Genomic DNA, 21,102 nt, shown 5'->3' with positions numbered 1-21,102 from the left:
GGCATCCATTCCATTTTCCTCCGTTATACTGGACTTAGCCTGCGTGTCATTGCAGGCTTTTTGCCAGTTGTCATCTGTTATGGGATTCTGAAGTAAATACATTTTTAAAGATGCCCTAGAGACAAGATGATTTTAAATAGCCGAGTTTATTGATTAAAAGTGAAAGACATCTTACATTTTGATAAAGGGCAACAGTCTGGCGCACTGGAGATAAAAATATTTTTTTACAAGCAGTCTCGCTTTTCAAGCAGCGCTCGCTTTTCAATCGCTGAGTTTGTTAATAAAAAAAAAGGTACTAGGCGGAAATCCTTTAGGAAAGATAAGCCTTTTGATGCAATTAAAAGCAATAGCAGAGGCTAGTAATTTAAACTTGGCAAAAGTCTTAGCGCTTTTTTGATAACTGAGGCCGTGAATATCAAGTAGTACACAAAACAATTTCATATAAAATATGAAAAAATAAAAAAAAAATTCGAGATTCAAAATTCAGGCTTCAAGACGCACATGCTCGGATGAAGGACTACGTGAGTTCAAAATTCGGTAGCTCTAGGTGCTGCCGTTTTTCCACAATGCGAGGAACATACAACATACATACATACAAATTCTTCATTTAATAGTACTTTATTATGTATGCAAGATAAAAAACGTGGCATGAGAACCACACTTCAAAAAGTGCATATTATTGCCATCAAAATGTTATTATGAAATAGTACATCATATTAAAAATTATCTCTAGGTCAAACCTCCAAATAAAAAATTACTAAAATCTTTCGAAAGATATATTTTGATTTAATCTATTTCAGTTCAAATGCAAAAGAACTTCTATTAAGATGATCACCCACGAGGACCATCACCACAAACGATTTAATCTTTTGTGTACGTAGTTCCAGCTACCTAATGATGTTCAGTACCAATATTTATTTACGTTCAGTGAACGACCGTTCACTTCAAAAAGGAAAAGTATACAAAAAAAGGTCGCGTAATGAGCTATCATTTTATTATGAACAAAGGTGGACTTATAATATCAAGTAAATCATATTTACGAAGTCTGAGGACTCCAAATTCATTAATTGAGTTTTAAAATATAATCGTACAGATGCGCTGCATTGCGAGGACGCAGAGCTCCCACTTCATAAATCCGCCTCTGATTATGAATACTGTGATGCCAGAAAAACAAGATATTGCATCCATCAAAATGCATATGAACGACTTTTTTAGATTAAAAAAAACCAAATCTAAAAAATAAAAATAATTATTTTCCTTTAATGGAAAAAAAATTTTAAAAAATTAAGAGAACTTTAAAAAAAATTAAGTGCATATTTTTGGTAAAAAAACTACATAATGAGAAATATTTTATATAACAGAATAATATTTTTATGGCTTATATTTATTTATACATCTTATATTAAGAAAAAAGCCCAGGCATATAACAGCACCGTTCAATGTAATTTTCAACTAACTCATAAAAAGTTTCATTTTGTATCAAAAAATATAATTAATTTTTTTAATATCTAATGCGATATTTTAGTATCAGAGGCATTTTAAACTTAAATACTAATAATGCAAAATGTTTTAGTCACATTATTAGTAGAAGGATGAAAGTAAATATTTTGAGCAACTATTTTTTTTCCTGTTTCTATACAGTGTATACGAGCCAGTTTCCCTTAGAAAGTCCTCCACGAAAGCATCCCTTCCCTTAGGCAAATAGCCCTAGTGTGCTTTGCCATAATTAAGTACACCAACACCTGTTTCTATACGTTATTCCCCTATGTTACAATATTATGTCTATTTAAAATCAAATAAAAATTCATACGATCGTAATTATTACGACTCAATTAAAATCACACAGTGCTTGAGTACTGATACTTTTCATTTATTTCTTCCGAAATTTTAACGAGAAAAGTCACAAAACATTTGCCTAGCAATATAGCTGATGGTTGCTATGGCGACGAAGGTGAGTATTTGTTTAACTCTTCTTTAATTAAAGCATGGCACCCATTGCTGTTTTCCATTACATATCAATTGTATGCGACCCTTTGCGCTGTTTGGGTAATATTTTAGAACTATATTAATTTCGTAACTTAAATAACCTTTTAACAACTGTCGAAGCCTGAATTTTTCATTTCATTATAAAACGTTTACTTAAGTTGTTAAGAACTAACATTAACTTTCATACTTTATTATTAACGCCGCTTGGCGCTAAGGAAGACCTGGTTAAGCAATAGTAGTTAGTTTAAAATTAATATAGGTAAGTTTCCGCAGTTCGGTTTGAATCATTTTGCGCTCACTTATGTAGTGCGATTTTATTATACACGAATGAATTTAAAGAGTTTGACTTTCTTTAGGAGCATAACCTAATATCAAACTATTTACAGACATTAAACGAATTATCATCGCTGCGTCTGAAATGAATGACACAGTTTTGAAAAGGTTTTAAACAAACTGTTTCACTTAACAGAATTTCGAACACAAACGCAATTCTTGTGCTCACAGGATCAGCTTAATTTAAATCCATGTTGGCTCAGAAGTTCTCACAACCGTAACAATTTAAACTTGACAGCGAATAACGCAAAGCTGAATAATTGCAAACTTCACCGAGATGGCAGAACTAAAGAAACGGGGCCTCTACAGGCAGAAACATGCTCTATCTTACAATCCAAAAACCTCATGAGGAAATGGAAAGGAGAATTACAGTAAAAGTTAAACTTATTTTAAATAATAATTCGTACAAATTATTTTCGATTAGAAAAAGAGCTGAAGAAAGTAACCTCTAACTAAAATAAAAAGGAGGAAAAGAACTTGTACTTCACATTCCACATTAATCCATGAATGGTGATAAAACTAGTGCCCTTCAATTTTAACTGCAACCGAAATTCGGAGATTTTTATAATGCTCAATAGTGCGCAACTTTTCACTGCGACAACATCTAAAAGAGACCAGAACATCAATAAACAGTGCTAATTGAACATCATCTCAAAAAGAGCACCTCCACAAACGACCAAAATCTTTTCTAACCCGAGGTAAGGCGGGCTACCTAAGATTTCACCATACACACACGCATGTACTTATAAATAAAATAAGCAGTAACTGTAAAGATTCTGAATTCTAAGAATCAAACTTTGCTGAAAATCACATCGGCAGAAAAATATGCAAATATGTACCCTCTTTGTTAGGAGGCGAGTCTTGAAATATTAATTTACAAATTTCAAACTAATACACGAAAGGAATATTTCTGTTTTTTCATTGGTGGCAAAACTGAGAAGATGTGTTTTTTAACATCGCTCTAGTAAAAGAAATCTCCAAATAAAATGTAAACAAAAAGCAACTGCCACTAATTAAAGAGAGAAGACTTATATAAAATTGATCGTTTCTTCAAAAATAAGGATTATACAATAAAAATCAATATATTACTATAATTTTTACGAGATTTAATTGTAGTTGGATTATATGAATTATATTCAGCACAGCATTATTTCAAAAGGGACATTCGAAATGGAATTATTTTTAAAAAATGAAATCGGTACTAAAGAGAAACAAACATACGATTTCAACAAGTCGCAAAATTTTATAACTACCATCAGATTTCATTTTAGATGCATATTATAATATATATGAAATTTAGTATAATTCTATTACGACAAGGGCATACTATAAGGTTTTAGAAATAGATTTTATTTAACTATAGGATAAACACGTGAATAAACGTTATTAATAAATACAGCAAAATACTTTTAAACTTGTACTGTATTTAAATAGTTCATTTCATTACTTAAATTAGTATAGTTTTTAACAGAATCACACTCTGATTAATGAATGTTAGCAAGACATGTCTTGTCTCCGCAGCAGCTAAACATAACTGCGCAATAACTAAAGTTGATAATTAATTTTTCATCAGCGTAGATGTAAGAACACACGTATTCGGAATATCAGCATTGAATAAACGCGTGCCTAAAGAAATATTTCTGTCATGAAAATAGATTTTTAAATGTTTATATAGATCTTCTAACATATATTTAAAAAAATCCATGCATCGCTAACTGTAATAATCATTTAAAATAATTTCTTAAAATACATAGACGTTGAAAAAGTTTTTAAAATTTATATCAGTACCTCGCAATTACGCTTGAATCTAACTTCGCTGTACATTTTCTTACATTACATAATTATATTTTAAGAATTATCGGCATATTACGGAGGAATATATTTGTAAAAATTACTGAAGTATACTGAATACGTTTATATATTAACACGTTTAAAATTACGTTTATATAGTAACACGTCTAAAATTTCACTTTATATTGACTGAAAATAATGCAGAAAATAGTGGTTTTATAGATTTGAAAGCCTCCTCTATCATGCGGCATTCAATAATAGGTACACATAGTTCTATCACATCGGTGTAAAATGTCGAGAAATTTTATAAACATAAAAAAAAATTCGAATTCCTAGAAATAAATTGTCATGCTTTATAAATATCCTCGGATAAATGCAAATTGTTTGATTTGTATAGTTTTACCAAAGTTAATAATTAACATCAATGTTCTAAAATACTTCAAGAGTTACGAATATTTTTTATCATGTGAATGTGTAAAAAACATACTGATTTCGATATCACGCTTTTACGAACATGTATTGCAAGAAAGCCCATATGCAAGCAGCTGTTGTCAGACTTGTTCTCGTTTCGTTGGTATTGGGTTTCGATTTCAAACCCGCAGCAAACTAAAACAATTTATTTTTAGAATACAAGAAGTATTGCATACGGGCAAAAATTTTAATTGTAATCGATATTTGGTTTGTAACTAGAGGTAAGGATTCGTGAAATGTTAAATATTGCGCTTAGTTTATTATCAAGAATGTTTGTGGAAACGCATGCTTATTATATGCCATGGCTTTGCGCAAGTGCAATATTTTTGACAATTACTTAGGCATAGTGCAACGTAATACTCTTTTCAACAACACTTGGAAATTTCCAACGACATATATACACATAATAAAACAAAAAAGTCTAATATCCTAATATACAGGAGATAACATAGCTTATATTTTACATCACACGCAAAACAAGACAGTACGTAACGCATGATCAAAGCGATAGAATTTCCAATCAAATCTTATAGCCAAAAAAGCGCGAAAAGTGATACATCCTAATTTTTAATTAAAATGCTTTTAGACCGGGAGAGAGCCTTTTTTAAAGTTCATAGAAAACTAACGGTTCTTTTGAAAGAAACGTATGTTTACTTACCCTGGTAACCCTTAATTCCAGTCGGATGAAAATTTCCATGGTGTAGTGCGAACTTAAAACGTCAGTTAAACACAAGCACTAAATAATCCTTATAGGCGATTATTTCTCCGTAAACCGAGAGAGAACAGCACGATGTCACAGACGCAGGCCGCCATGTTGGACGACTGCAATAACTGCATCGCCCAAGATGCAACCGCAGGGAAATATTTCAGCAGATTCACTGCCATCTATCGGTGATAAGAGAGGTTATTTTCGCCTTCACAGACGACCTTCCGAAACAGTTTTTGTCTCGAATAGGTTAATCCCAGGTCTGGGGATACCTTTTCATAGTAGAGAGAGAGCATGCTTTTTGATTTACTTACTTTTTTATTGTTATATGAGGTCGAAGTCTACAACACGAATCTACTTTTCAGAATAAAATTGCACGAAATATGTACAATGTGATACTAAAATAATACGAGTATGTATTTTGAGTATCATCCTCTAACATGCGTTTTGAAACATTTCCAAAAGAAGGAAGAGCAACAAAATGTTCTCTTGCCACTTTTAATTTCATATCAGGATTATAAATATTAGATAAGAGGGAAGATGAAATGCATGAAAATGTGTCTGAGCAAGATTCTAAGAAATGCTAAGTAAACAAACAAATTCAGTTTCACTTCATTATTTAATATTTAATGAAAAAAATAAGGATGAAAATAATAATCTCAAAATGAGGTAAAACACTGATGCGTTTTTGGTTTGTAATCTCTGAAATAAACCATTCTAATAAAGGCTGATCGGCAAAAATGGAAAATGACTGGCTGTGCGGCAAAAATGGAAGAAATGGAGTGATTTTTTTAATATTACAGTTATTTCAGTATAATGTCTCAGAAAATAGTTTAACATTAAAATTTGTTTAAACTTCAAAAATATTATTGGATTAATAAATATATAAAATACATAAATATAATAAAAAATTGCCATTTTATATTCTATTTAGAATCCAATTTAATACTACAAACAGCTTTAAGCTAAACAGTTACAACATGGTTGATAGTTTATGGAATTAAAACCCAGAAGGTATAAGAAAGTTAGAAAATAAAGTTAGCCAAAGAATATAAAATTCAGAATACCTAATTAGATATCAAATTTTAACATAATTAGATATTACAGTTTAACATTTACATTACATTTTAACTAATTAACTAAATTTTAACTTAATTTATTACATTTTAACTAATTAGATATCACATTTTAAAACTTAATACAGCTGAATTAGAACATTTTCAAATACATGATTTAAAAAAAATTAATATTCAAATTTTGGTTATTGTGCCTGAATACAAAGTTAGATTATTTCAAGAATCACTCTACATGCTTAAATTCAAAACACTTTACCCTTATGCACTCAATACATTCAACCAACACATTAAATTAAATTCAGAAATTCCAACTTACAGCCATTTTAAATTATTCAGTAAAAAAACATTACGAGGAACCAGAGCAGGTAATAAACAAAAAAATAATTTTTTTTTCAACAATAGATACAAAAAAGTTAAACGATAATATTAATAATTACTTTCTTACTGAAAATTTCACTAAAAATATAATTACTTGGTTCCATACTTGTAAGCACAATTTCTTAAAATTACTTAACCTTAAACCTTAGCTGGAGAGTAATGGAGGATATAGAAGAGTAAAGAAATTATCTTGTAAATTTTTATTGTATATAAATTTGTAAATATTTATATTTAATCAATACTGCTTTCCTTTTACTAATAAAGGGCCAACTCTTTTCAAAAGTCTCAATTATAGCCCGAATTGAGTGAAGATTTTAATCTTCTTCTAATTTTCCATACTTAAGCCAGTATTTAGTAGTTTTGATATACCAGTTGAAATCAAATTTTCTTTCTTTAAATTTAGCTTTTAATAAACATTTTTTAAGGAATTTTTGGAAAATTTCTAGGTAATTTATGAGAAATTTCTGGGATTTTTCTTTTTTAGCTCACATTTTCTTTCTTTAAATTTAATAAAAAAAAATTTTCAAATTTTTTTTAAATTTTCAAAACATTTCAGTTTTACTTAATTACTTTTTAATTACTTTTAATTTGCAATTTTCACAAAAAAAAAAAAAAAAAAAATTCACTTAACGTTATTATTTGCATTATTTACACAATTTTGCAACAGAACACACATTTAACATTACAAACAAGTTTACATTTGCAGAACAAACTTACATCTCTTGATTGGCTAAACTCCCTACCATGAATAGTTGGTCAGTTAAAATTTAAACTTGAATTACATACTTTTAGGATATTCTTTGATTTTTTCTAGATTTATATTTTAATATTAAAATTTACAAAATTTTTAATAAAACAAAGCAGCTTGGCGCTCAACTTTACTTACATTAGCGCCATCTATATAATTTGCAGAACCCACTTACATCACTTAGAAAATACTTTTGCAGACCCCAACGCTAATATGGTAGGTAAGTTAGAATTAAAACTTACTATTTACTTCCTTTTAAGTATTTTTTAAGTATTTTTATGTTGTATTTAAGTATTTTCTAGATATTTAATTATATTTTTAAGTATCTATTTGTTTTTTATAAATTATAAATTAGTTCTTTTTAGTTTCTTATTGGTTTATATAAATTATGTCTAGTTCCTTTTTAGTTTCTTTTTGATTGATATGCATATTCGTGTCGGGGAGGTTTCTGTAGACAAGGGTTTCTAAAATGCATTGGTTTCTAAATTAATTTTTCTGAAAATGTAATTTTTTTAATTTAATTTATTACTAAACTTTACATTGCTTATTTCTCAAAATACTTCATTATTGGTACGAGTATTTTCCTTTTAGACCTTTAATTTTTAATTGCTAATTTCTCAGGGTGCCACTTTATTGGTATTTCTTTTTGGACATTCTTCACTATGTGTTTACTTTTGGTTTTGACTTTTACCCTTGCCTACATGAATGACGAAACACGAATTGAATGATTGAAGAGTTAGGTTTGTAGGCAACTTCCCCTTGATAAGTCTGTCTCCTGCCTGCTCAACAGTCATTCACTTATGCATTTTTAAAAAAAAATTTAGATTAATTCTAATTTGCTAAATTGGTAAATTTATTTTCATTGTTTGGTTTGGCACTTGATTTACTTATGCTATCTGAATTTAAATGATATTGTAGATTAGTTTGAAAATTAAATCTTTTATATGTTAGCACATTTTTTAATTATTTTAACTTTAATTTGCTTTTTTACGTATTTACATGTTTGTTAAAATTTAAATTTCATTCCTTGCAGAAATGGCGCAAAGAATTAATTAAATTTGTATTTGAATTTAAATTCAATTCTTTTGAAATAATTAGGTATCAAATATATTTTACATCAAAATTACATTCTAAACAGTGCAGTAACTTGAATCACGCACTATAAAGTAAACTTGAGTCAATTTGGATTTCTTTTTAAAACGAGAACCCGCCTAGTACGAAAAACTTCCCTGAAGCTCTCGGGTTTCACTCGAGAAAACTCCCGAATTTGACCGAGAACCTTCCAGTTTTTTGCATTTCAAGATCGGCAGCTATGCTATGTAAATACAGACGGTTAAGTTATGAAACTAAATTGAAAAGACCTGAAAATGTAGGATGTTTTAATCTATCAGATTTTGGCAAAGTTTTCGCCAGGTTGTTAATTTTTTCAATGTTATGAAAGTTTTCAGGTAACACATTTTCGAGAAAACATTTTTTTTCGTTCCCCCTTCCCTAGTGAGCTATACTGCTATCAATGAAAACCCTAAGCATTTTGCAATTAATTTAAACTTTATGGAGATTAAAATGCTTTTCTTAAAAAAGTTAATGAAATTAGTTTTTGTTAAGTGAATGATTTCATAAGTTACGATATTCTTCTTGGTGCTCTGTTAAGAAGATTACTGAGTTATCTGTTGTTTCTCCTTAGCTTCTCATCTTATCATCTGGAAGTGCAATAATAAATGTTCACATTTTCTGTTTTCCTCTGGTCTTTTTATTCGCGAGACTTTTACGACTAGTTGACAAGCAATTTTTGTGAGGAATCGAAATCATGCTTCAATGAGCAACAGAAAAATAAACATTACAGTGTCAAAACACCACTTTTATTTTATCCCTTCAAACGAATTGCAGCAGAAAAAATTTTAATAGCTTATCCGGTTCGATGCATTTGGACTTCGTCATTGAAAATGCGCTTTCATGTGTTTTAACATTTTCTGTTTATGGTTTCAAAAAAAAAAAAAAAAGTTGATCTTATGCAATTAGAAAACGCACAGAATAAAAACTAACGCTGTACAACGCACTCGTTAAGATGCATAGTGATTAATGACTCTGACTAACGTACCAAAGGGTCGGGTTCGAGGACTGGGTTCGAATTCCAGAGAAGGCATGAGTGTTGTAAATGTACAGTGTCTTTGCGGGATGGAGGGTCACTCCAGATATATGGCGAGCCAAGTCTTCTCGTTTAGTTTGTTGGTTGGGAAAGAGGGGTGAGAGACCCTCTGGCCCCCTAGGGTGCTCTCTGAAAATTGGGGTGGAAATGGGCACAGTTGTACTGTCACCTATATGGCGCTCAAGGCTCTTGCCAACGACAGACGCAATTTTGCACTCCTTGCCATGATAAAATTTGAGAGTTTGTTCTTATTAACTCAGACAACTACAACGGGATGCATAGTTCAAACATATATTTTCCCATTTTTTCCCGAACGCGCTTAGCAAGTCTACAAGGAGAGAATCGGTATATTTTCTCAAACTTAAGGTTGTGATTGCACGAATTCGTGATTGCAAAATTTTTATCTCATGAAAAAAAAGGCAAAAGTCGCAGGATATGAAGCAAAAATTAGCAAAACTTTGTGGGTTAAAATTTACATTAAAACGTTTGGGGTTGTGAATTTATATTATCATTTCAGAGGATCAGGATATATATAAAAAAGCCAAGCAATAACATAAATAATTAATATGTAACTAAATAAAACACACATTTTAAATGAAATTTTCGTTTATGAACCAATCAACTACTGTGAACTTGTTTAACACCATTAATTTAGATCAAGATTATTATTTAATTGAATGATGTTTTTATACAATATACAGGGCATGCACATATTTTCGTTACTAAGTAGAACGGTTTGTTTTTAAAAGGATCGTTTGGTATCGAAATTGTTTGCCGACATTAAGAGGCAATGAGAGAAGGATGTTATGTAACTTCAAAAAACGGCTTTATTTGGCATTCCAAAGCAGTCCAGGGAAACTTAATGTATTCCAGAGTAAATTTTCTGTTCTGAATTTAAGAACAGGTTTATCTAAAGTGTAATTTTTTTAAATATAAATATTATCCAACAGTTATAATAGAAATTCAAAAATGATTCTAAACTACCATTTAATTCTTACAATTTTCGACATTCGAGGCACAGGAATGGAAATTCCCTTGAATTTACGCAACTAATACCGGAAATTCGTGCCGAGGAAAAGTTACTGTCTCTTACGACTGACAAAAATTCAAGAGCGTTTTTATCTTTTTATAGTTTGTTTGTTTGTTTGTGTAATTATAGCAAAGCCTCGAGGGCTATCTGCCTAAGGGGAGGGATGCCTTTCGTGGAGGACTTTCTAAGGGAAACTGGCTCGTATACACGTTACACACGGGGAAAACCACGAAAACGCCCATGCAGCCAGCCCGTTCGCGGGATTCGAACCTCGGACCGAACTACCAGTGTTCAGCGACTTTACCGCTCGGCCGCTGGTGGGCACTATCTTTTTATAGAAATCAAACGATTCATTATAGAATTGCGTAACATACAGCGTTACAAAATGTCTTTTATTAATTACAGGATCCGAATTCGTTAATTAGGACACGAATAAGACGGTCTGAGAACCTAGACGTAGCGTTCTCTTAGAAAACTCCTATGCTCATTTTCCTTGTTTTCGTGAAAGAAAAACGGAATTACAAACAGTTTTACGATAATTTTTTAATATTTTGCTCAATCATCAGCGCATATGAAACAATTCATACCAACTCTTTAATGTTGCAGATATTTAAAAAAATTATGGATATATTGTTGCATGCGTAATAGATTAAATTAAAGCGTAATAGATAGTTATATAGAATTATTACGTAATAGAACGTCTGTTACGTAATAGGATTAATGCGTAATACATTGAATGCACACAAGTCCGATGATAGGTTAATAAAATTTATTTTATCAAAAGAAACACTTTAGATATCTGGAACTTCCCACCAAAATATAGTCGTACAATTCTTCACAATATCAAATAGTTACACTTCAAAATTACTATGAACATTAACTACAACGCAATGCAAAGCGCAGCTAAAGAGCGAAACTAAACGGGAATAGTTCTCGGAACTCACGTTGAGCTAACAGCTAACAACAACTGAGAGCGGATGCTTTTTCCGGCCTTGCTTAGTTTTCACTCGCTCGCCGAGGTATTTCTATTACTTTCTGCTTCTCGAAATTGCAGAAAGGCAATATGAGGGCCAAATTACGGTTACAACTAATATAGTAATCAATTACATTTATTCAATTGCAATTACGGTGATACAGGGACCGGACCCAAATGTCGCCAAATGCTCGCCAAGTTTAGCAACTTTTGGTTATTTTTTCCACATTTGGCAACATAAAGTAGTCGCCAAAACCGTTGTCAGCTAGGGGATGTCGCGCCAAATTACTGAGATATCCATTTACTCAGTGTTAAACAGACTTGTCCCTGTATTCTTATTTTTCCGGCATAGCTCGGCTCTCTAGATTTACATGTTACATTACACAGAAAAGTAATACATTAATTTCACACGTAATCATCTATCTATATACTAAATTCGTAACAGTATTATACAAGAAATTTATGTTAAATTGTATCAATTAGAAATATTATTAAAGAATAAAATACAGATTTAAATTATTAAGAAGTATATTTACAGTTGTGTTATAATTATCTTAATTTGTTAAATAACTATACTTTTATAATTTAAAAGAAGCATAAAAGACCATCTGTCAGTTCATATGGAAATACTTCGGAAACTAGCTATTTGTCATATCACGTGGAAGATAAACGTAGTTTAAAAAAAGCTTGGTAGCGTAACGTAATTATCAAAACAATTTGATGCATTTGTAGAAAACTTTTTTAACCATCAATTCTAAAAGATTCTCGAATCTCGAAGCTTTCAAATATTGATTCCGTTACAAAAGAATAAAAAAAAAAAAAAGAAAGCTATAAAAATAATTAATATTAAAATTTATTGATGAGTACACAATTATACGCTTTTAAAAGAGGATACAAAGGAAACTACATAATTAAAACTCCTTAATTTCTAGATTCATTTCTTGCATATAATTTTCTAAAAAAATTCAATAACAGTTCAGATTTTTGTGTTTTTTAGAACCTTTTAAAATCAAATCAAATGTGGAAGAGGGAGGAATTATTTCAAGATCTAACACAAATTATGCATGGAACTCTAAATTTATGAAATTTTATATTTATGAACATATTATCTTAAAACTTTGATCTTTATTGTCATTTCTACTTGTACCAGATCCCACTAGGACATATATTAGTTAACGTATATAAGAAAAACCTTCTTGAAGTTAAGAGAGAGCTTTCGGTAACAACCGATTAACGTCTTTGAGTTATTTAGACTCAGATTTTTAGATTTAGCCAACTTCGCTTTAGCTTCGTGCTAGTCGTGTTTGTTATAGAGCCTAAGCAAAGTATGCAATTCACAAAGCAAAGCTTTGACTCAGTAGTAAAGTTTACAATACGACTTTTTCTTATGAATTGCATACTTTAATTACTTTAGTTAACTATTACGTTGTATTAAATCCCTGAAGTAGAAGTGACTTAATTTGTACTATACGAGCATGTAGATTCTTAAGTTATAATAAAAAGGTTTGTTGTAGCTTTTGCTCACTTCTCTGACGTAGTCAGCTCACGAAATTCCTTGTGGTAACGAGGGCTAGATTACGCCTGCCGTTGGCAACAGCCTTGAGCACCTAACAGATGAAAGTGTGATTTGCATATTCACAAAGCCTACAGACCGTTTCTTCTACTGTTTGCTCCGATTGATTGAAACAGGAAACTTGTGCTTAGCGACTTTTGCTTCATCGCCTATGTAGATGAGCGTACTATATCAAAAAGCGTACAAAATCCAAGCGAGAAACCGCAGCTCAGCGGTGCGGGGCACGGAAGAAAAAATCGGACTTCTAGGTCGCGGGATCTATCCCTGCTAATGTTTTTTACAAACTCTGCCCTGCACGGATTTATTTTTATCCTCACTTTATTGAATAACTTTGTCATAATTGGTCATTTCGCTTTCGGGTGCGGTGTTAAAAATTTAACACCTTTATTTTCCTTATTTTTGTTAATGCTAATTTTTCTTATTTTTATTTACTGATTTGTATTCTTTCTCCAGTAGCAAGATTTCGATTCAAGATCCCGAAAAGCGTTACAATAGAAATGGCACATAAGAGAATAAAATATAATTTTAGTTATACTTACTCATAATTTAAGTAAAATGAATAGGTATCCGACGTCCTTAAACGTTTATTGAATGTTTTCATTTGGTTTATATTTTAATATTCCTTTATTTGAATAAATTAATGCGCTATGGAAATTTACACAACAAACTCTTTCTAACAGAAATGACGGAAAAGTACATATGCCATTTCCATGTACACGCTTTTTCTTTTAAACAATTATCGTACTTTTAACATTTAAATCTATTCTTTAATCAAACGCAAATAAACTATTGATAATATCAGTAGGTTATTTAAAATATACTCCACACAATTCCCCTTGGCTTTCATTCATAAAATAAAAAATTGTCGAATTAAATAAACGCTGTTTCTCCTCGCTTTACTGAAAGCCCACAAGGTTTGTTTGGCGTTAATTACCAAACCTACAAGGCAATAACTCGATATTCCAAATATGACCGCCAAGAAGATGTTTCATTCAATAGTTTGGTTTGGTTTGATTTACTTAATTATGGCAAAGCACACTAGGGCTATCTGCCTAAGGGGAGAGATGCCTTCGTGGAGGACTTTCGTAGGGAAACTGGCTCGTATACACGTTACACATGGGGAAAACCACGAAAACGCACATGCAGCCAATTTCATCCAATAAGAGCAGACTGTAGAAGAAAAGGTCTGTAGGCTTTATGAATATGTGTGTGATTTGGCTCAGTTCTGCCCCCAGTTTTGATGGAGAGAGCATCCCGGGAGGAACTGATGTGAGGGTCTCCCACCGCTCTCCCATTCCACCAAACCACACGAGAGGACTTTCGGCTCGCCGTATATTTAGAGTGCCGCCATGCCGCACCGACACTATACATTTTCAAACATCCATGCCTTCTCCGGGATTCCGGCACTGCATTTCTGCACTGCAGTTGGCGACACTAACACTTATCTTCTTTCCTTGTGTGTTTTAAAAAGAAAATTTTATTCAGCAGCTATATTTTGAAATGCTGGCTGAATGTATATTTTGAGTTTCTTTTGTTGCTTCATTCTAACTTTTTAGTTACTTGGACTTGGGGCCTGGTTTCTCGGTGCTTGGTTTTAATTTTCTACTGCATAATTTTATTTGTAGGCTAGTTGGGACATGGCTTGACCGCTTGTTGCCGTCGTTTGTGGTTTTTGTACTGGCGTAGCCCCTATAGGGTCATAGGGCAAACTTTGTTTTGTAAGGTGGACCAGGCTGCACTCTAAGCTCACTAACCACTGTACCAGTCGGGCGGCTACACAAAGGTTTACTTTAAACCTTCTTCTGAGTTCAGAGTTATTTTCACTAAAAGACTAAGAGGGAGCGATAAGTTACCTGATTATTTATACGGAGTCAGTATTTAGCTTTGAAACACATATTCCGTATAAATTCTGTGCAGGAAGTTAAGAGTGGCAGATTCAACCCTAACGAAGTAATATTGGTGATCCAGGTCCACTGAAATTGTAATAATAGATGCTATATTTCATGGACATTTCTGTTAAACGACACTAAAACTAATCTTCAAAAAGTATTGAGTCAACGTGTTTAACATATTTTTACATTATTAGAAAATTCGAATGGAGGAAGTCTTCGAATCTCAGATTGCGGAATTTGAAACTTAACTTCTGGGAGTTCTTTGCTTCTCATATTAGATGCATGTTTTATTTTCGTCACATGAACTCAAGCAGCTGAGGGAGAAGGTTTTGCTTAACACCCGAAGTTTTAGTATTGAAAATTTATCCAAGTTACTATGATTCCTATTGCTTATTTCTTTAGCCTTTAAGCTCTCAGACTATATGAATCGATAAAATGAATTAAATCCGTTACAGTTCTGCATATAAGCGTTATCGCCATATTGCTAGAAAGAATGTCAACACGGCAGGCAGAGGGTAGAATGAACAGACAAAATAGAACAGGAAAGGAGGCACTTTTTCCAAAAGAAAATTTCAAAACTTGTGCAAATGTTATTATTTTTATTTAATCTTATCAGACATTGTTTCCGTGCTTTCAAACTATCGATTCAAACTAGGAAATTAAGTACTTGAATAATCGGGAATTCACCATTGTGTAATAAACCTCTAATGGTCCAAAATCACTCAAATCTACCAACTGAAACGCAAAACACCAGTTATCTGAATTTAAATGAATTCTCTAGTTTAAGAGTTTTTTTTTTTTTAAGTACTTCGTGTACGTATTTAAAATATACATTAAAATTAAGTTAATTTTACTTTCTTTATGCTTGATGGGTACTTAATATGAGACGGGAATTACTTCACATGATGCGAATTATTACTTAACATGCATCAAAGTCCAGCAACTTAAAAATAACCTTAATATGTTTTCATGCAAGGAAAGTGGTTTTCAAATCGAAGAGGGAAAAGGGACAAAAGAAGAAAGGGGAGGAGAGAAATTCTTGCCTTTAAGATTTCTTGGTTCTTCAGAAACGAAAACTTCTTATGATATATATGACCAGAAAGATGTGGTATAATGAAAATGATAAAGTTCCTGACTGTAGCATTAATCAAACTCGTGCTGGAACAAACGTAAACTCTTTAATTAATTAAAATACTTATAAATTATATACGAGAATAGAAATTTAATTTATATACGAGAACATATGGCTAAAAGAAGAGAAGAAATCACATATTCTGTTGGGCAGTTTTAAATGAAAAGTTTTATGTTTGTTCAAATTCGAAATTTCATTAAAAAAATTAATAATAAAAGGAAAAATTAATATTATTAATATTGGTTATAAATGTTTTAGAAAATACATTATAATCAATTCATTTATTTAAATTGATTTGAACGTGTTTCACAAAACAAAAACAAAAGCATGTAAAGAAAAATTCTTTCATTTCATAAGCTTTCTTGCAATATATCTGGTAAGATAAGGTTTCAAATAAATTCTTGTAATTTATGTTTATTTTCATTAATTTAATAATAAGAAGTTACTTTATATATAAATGAAATAACTGCAAGGAAAAGCCGGAACACTGTTGATAAGTAATAGCTACATAGGATAGATCTTATTGATCCATATTGAAATATTAAATAGCTGTATATATTTATACATCGAAATTCAATGAGAAAATTATTTAAGGAATTAGAAATGATTTCATGACTCCTTAGAAAGTTTACATTCTTTAAACTACATTTTCTCAGTTTGCCTTTTTTAAATAAATTCATTTACTTGAAGTCCTAAAATTTATACTGATATGGACTAAATTATTTATTATTTTTACTTCTTGCTTCTTATTATATACTTAAAAGAAACAAGGTTGGCTTTTGCAAACTATTGAAAGAAAATTTATTGGAAATGAAAATGTAATTGAAATCATACTTTTTTCAAAGTTTTTACATATAAATCAATGTGCTTTTCATTTTTTTCCTTAGAAACTAATTCATTAATTGGAAACGTTATTGAGAACATTTTAATAAATACAATAAAATGATTGCGGTAAAAACATTTAAAATTGCAGAAGACGAAAGTTATTTTAATTATTAAATTTTTCTTTGAAAAATTTTAATTTAAAAAAAAAATACCTGCAATATTTTTTCAGCTTAAAATTATTTTGCTTAACAATATCATTTAATAATATTCATAAAAATAGATAAAAGTTCTTATTAAAAAATTCATTGATTAAGAGAATTAGTCATTTAAAGTCTTATAACCTGCTGTGAATTTTAACTAACTAGACTACCAGTAAGGTTTAACATCCGTTCTGTGGGGTGAATTTTCACCACCAGAAATCTACTACATTACCGCTTTTGCGTAATTAAATTAAAATATACAAACATAAAATTTACCAGCCACCTTGGACTTGGTTTCAGCATAAATCTGGTTAATGGATATAAATATTTTAAATGAAATCTAACTTGACTTGAGAATACAACACTGCCCATACCGCGACAGAATTTCAAACACACACTTACCAAAACAAGATCTAACCAAAATTTAAAATATTCCCAGCAGCAAGACCCCATTGGCGTTGCCAACAGACTGTTTTCGTCAATCGGGAGGAAAGCGAAACGCAAGTAAACTCTCTCAGTCTTATGCGTAAAGTTCTAAACATTACTGTAAACTACGTGCAACTCATATCTACATAAATTCTAGAATGAGCGAATGAGCTGAAATCACCAACCTCCAACTACCTAATGAAGAACGAGGCTACTTTACAGATACTAAATCGCGCGATCTGATGTTCTTCCGGAGATTCAAAGCGTTCAGTGATCAAAAGTACCTAAAGAATGCTGAACAGCTCTCCACTATGACTGCAGATACTACCTCTTCGAAAGGAGAAACTACGGATGAATTTCCCTCCCTGCCTCTTACTAAAGCTAAACCAGAAGCACCGAAACCCGGCAAAATATGACGATATAACAACGTATAAAGCCCTTGATGACTCTATGGATTCAGACAGCGGTCCTAGAAGAGATTTTACATGCAGAATCTATAAGCCCTTCCGAAAGTCTGTCACTCAACCAGCCATGGATTCTTCTGATTCGCCAACAGCCAATCAGAGTGCAACTGAGAATATGGATGTTTCCTATGTTAACGACGCTGAGCAGCCTCCACCTGCAACCAGTCGGAGAAACTTCCTCCAATCATAGTTAAAGATCCCAGAAAAAAATTTGGAATCATATCCTGCTAGCATAAATTTAGGTATTTTTGCATAATGAAACTCAAAAGCATGGAAGAAGAAATAAACTCTCTAAAAGAAAACGAAACCTATCAAATTGCAGATTTACCACCAGGAAAACACGCAATAAGCGGCAAATGGGTGTTTAAGACCAAATATGATTAAACTGGTAAAAAGATAAAATACAAAGCACGATTAGTAGCCAAAGGATTTACTCAAAAATACGGCAGTGACTATGATGAAACTTTTTCACCAGTAGTAAAACGCAATACAATTCGAGTTTTCTTAGCATGGGCAGCATATAATAATGCCAAGGTACATCAACTAGATGTTAAAACAGCCTTTTTTGAATGGCAAGTTTAATGAAGAAATATATATGGAACAACCAGAACGATTCGAAGTTCCGGAAGAAAAACATAAAGTTTGTAAATTGCAGAAGTCGATTTATGGTCTCAAACAAGCAGCAGTGTGCTGGAATGCAGAAATTGAAAACACATCGAAGAATCTTGAGTTCAGCCAAAGCAAAGCAGATCCGTTTCTTTTCACAAAAGAGGATTGTCATCGAAGAATTAATTTAATTGTGTATGTTGATGATATAAGTTCTACAGCTAAAAGAATAATTCTTCAAATAATTAATGATTTAAAGAAACGTTATCAAATAACACATCTTGGTGAAGCTAAATATTTCTTAGGCATGGAAATAAATCGAGAGGAATATTGGAGTTATCTTTTATCTCAGAAAAATAAAATAAATCGACTATTTAAGCAATTTTAGTTTGGAGAAGCGAAACCCTCTAGTACACCAATGGAAACAAATTATTATAGTCTAAGCAAGGAAGAAAATCTCCTAACTTCAAATGATAAATTTCGCCAAGCTATTGGAAGTCTTTTGTATATATTGCCTATCTCAGGACCAGATATCGCAGCTTCAATTCACATACTTAGCAAAAAGTGTAATAATCCACGTCAAAAAGACTGGAATTCCGTAAAAAGAATCATTAGATATTTAAACACGACAAAGCATTTATCTCTATAAATTTCGTCGAATGAAGAATTGGTGTATTTATTTATGGCAAAGCACACGAGAGCTATCTGCCTAAGGGGAGGGATGTATTCGTGGAGGACTTTCTAAGGGAAAGTGGCTTGTATTCACGCTACACATGGGGAAAACCACGAAAACGCCCATGCAGCCAGCCCGTTCGCGGGATTCGAACCTCGGGCCGAACTACCAGTGTTCAGCGACTTTACCGCTCGGCGGCTGGTGGGCCTCGTCGAGTGAAGAACCAAGCTTACAGTTTATTCAGATGTTGATTGGATACAAAATACTGAAGATAGAAAATCCACATCAGGAAGTTTTATCTTGTTAGGCAAAAACTGTATTTCATGGTTTTCAAAAAAAAAAAAAAAAAAAAGCTTCTCATTATCCTCAGCAGAAGCTTAATGTGTTGCACTATCGCTAGCTACACAAGAATTTCTCTGCCTATTAAAATTAACAGAAAATTTTAATGTACCTCAAACTCTACCGATAAAGGTTTTCGAAGATAATCAATCAACAATAAAACTTTAAGAATCTGAAAAGTTTAGTTCGCGCAAAAAAGATATTGATACAAAATTTCATCATATATGCGACTTGCATAACAAAGGAATAGTAAAACTCTCTTTCTTATCTCTCAACAGAGCAAATGGTTGCTAATATTATGACTAAACCAATCCCTAAAGCTAAATTTCAGTTTTGCAGGAATGAATTGCAATTGGTATGAGTTTCATTAGCAAAACAAAGGCAATGGTAGAATAAATTTTTTAACTTTATACAGATGTATTTTATTTTCATAGTTTAACTCAAAATACCCAAGTGCCCGTCCATCCATCCTAGCTGTCCTCCTAGACCCACTGACCAAGTAATCACTCTACTTCAAGCGCCCACTGAAGCAACCACATCAAGATAGCCGGGAAAAAACATGCGCTTATCATGCTAATCACGGCGACTAGCGGAACCTAGAACGATCTTATGAATCTTATGAAATTTTACTATTGAATGCGTTTGTTTGTTATTGTTGTTATTACTACTATTACTGATGCAATTTATTGTTATTGTTATTATTATGTCTATTATTACTGTTTTAGAGTAAAATTTGTTCCCTTAGAGTCGAATTTTCATTATCTATTACAAATGTAACATTTGTACTTATTATTCCATACTTAGTATTTTGTTAACAAATTCAAAATTCTATTCATAAAAAACGTGAAATAAATGTTATGAAGTTACATCTAATTTTAGTAACATCTAATTAAAAAAATTTTTAAATGAATTCTAATTTTTAATGGTATATGTATTAAAGCGTTCCCCCCCTACAACCTTTTATTCTCATCCAAAATGCTGAATCCGTCATAACTCGTAAGCACTTTGCGTTTACAAAGTTTTATTCATAATATATTTACATATATTTCTATTTAAGAATTTTCTGTAAACTAAAAAAATTGATTAAATTGGTGTGAATTGAAAGAAATTGGTTTGATTAATTATTATAAAGGAAAAAATTCTTCGTTTTTAATTTTCATGCATTAATTATTTAACCAATTGCCTTTCTTTCAAAAATTTGATTTTAGTTTAATTTTATTTAACTTATTGCACTTCTTTCAAAAATTAACTTTACAAATTTGATGTACCTAATTTCAAAAGAAGTCATAAACTGCAAAAGGAAAAAATGAACAGAATTTTATCTCAAACTAAAA

At 31.5% G+C, this 21,102-nt stretch overlaps 1 protein-coding gene and 1 long non-coding RNA gene across 10 annotated transcripts in view; both read right to left on the bottom strand.

Moving 5' to 3' along the window:
* LOC146997191 (uncharacterized) overlaps positions 1-18,116 on the bottom strand; it is a 58,197-nt gene extending 40,081 nt beyond the window's left edge. The window contains exon 1 of the long non-coding RNA XR_015041191.1: positions 17,663-18,116. This is a non-coding gene — a long non-coding RNA (uncharacterized LOC146997191). The remainder of the gene's footprint in view (positions 1-17,662) is intronic.
* The window catches only part of LOC118187848 (uncharacterized), a 323,471-nt gene that overhangs the window by 284,560 nt on the left and 17,809 nt on the right, over positions 1-21,102 (bottom strand). For 2 of the 9 annotated variants that reach the window (XM_035358131.2, XM_035358130.2), the window contains exon 1: positions 5,240-5,412. The exons of the other annotated variants lie outside the window; for them this stretch is intronic. The gene's annotated coding sequence lies outside the window, so the exon portion shown is untranslated. Of the gene's footprint in view, positions 1-5,239; positions 5,413-21,102 lie in introns of those variants that run through there. 9 annotated transcript variants of the gene reach the window in all.

The sequence above is a fragment of the Stegodyphus dumicola genome, chromosome 5 (assembly GCF_044657685.1).
Source record: "Stegodyphus dumicola isolate Sdum_Otavi_A_Nest chromosome 5, ASM4465768v1".
In the NCBI taxonomy this organism is placed as follows: domain Eukaryota; kingdom Metazoa; phylum Arthropoda; class Arachnida; order Araneae; family Eresidae; genus Stegodyphus; species Stegodyphus dumicola.
This window is presented reverse-complemented; position numbering and strand designations above follow the sequence as displayed.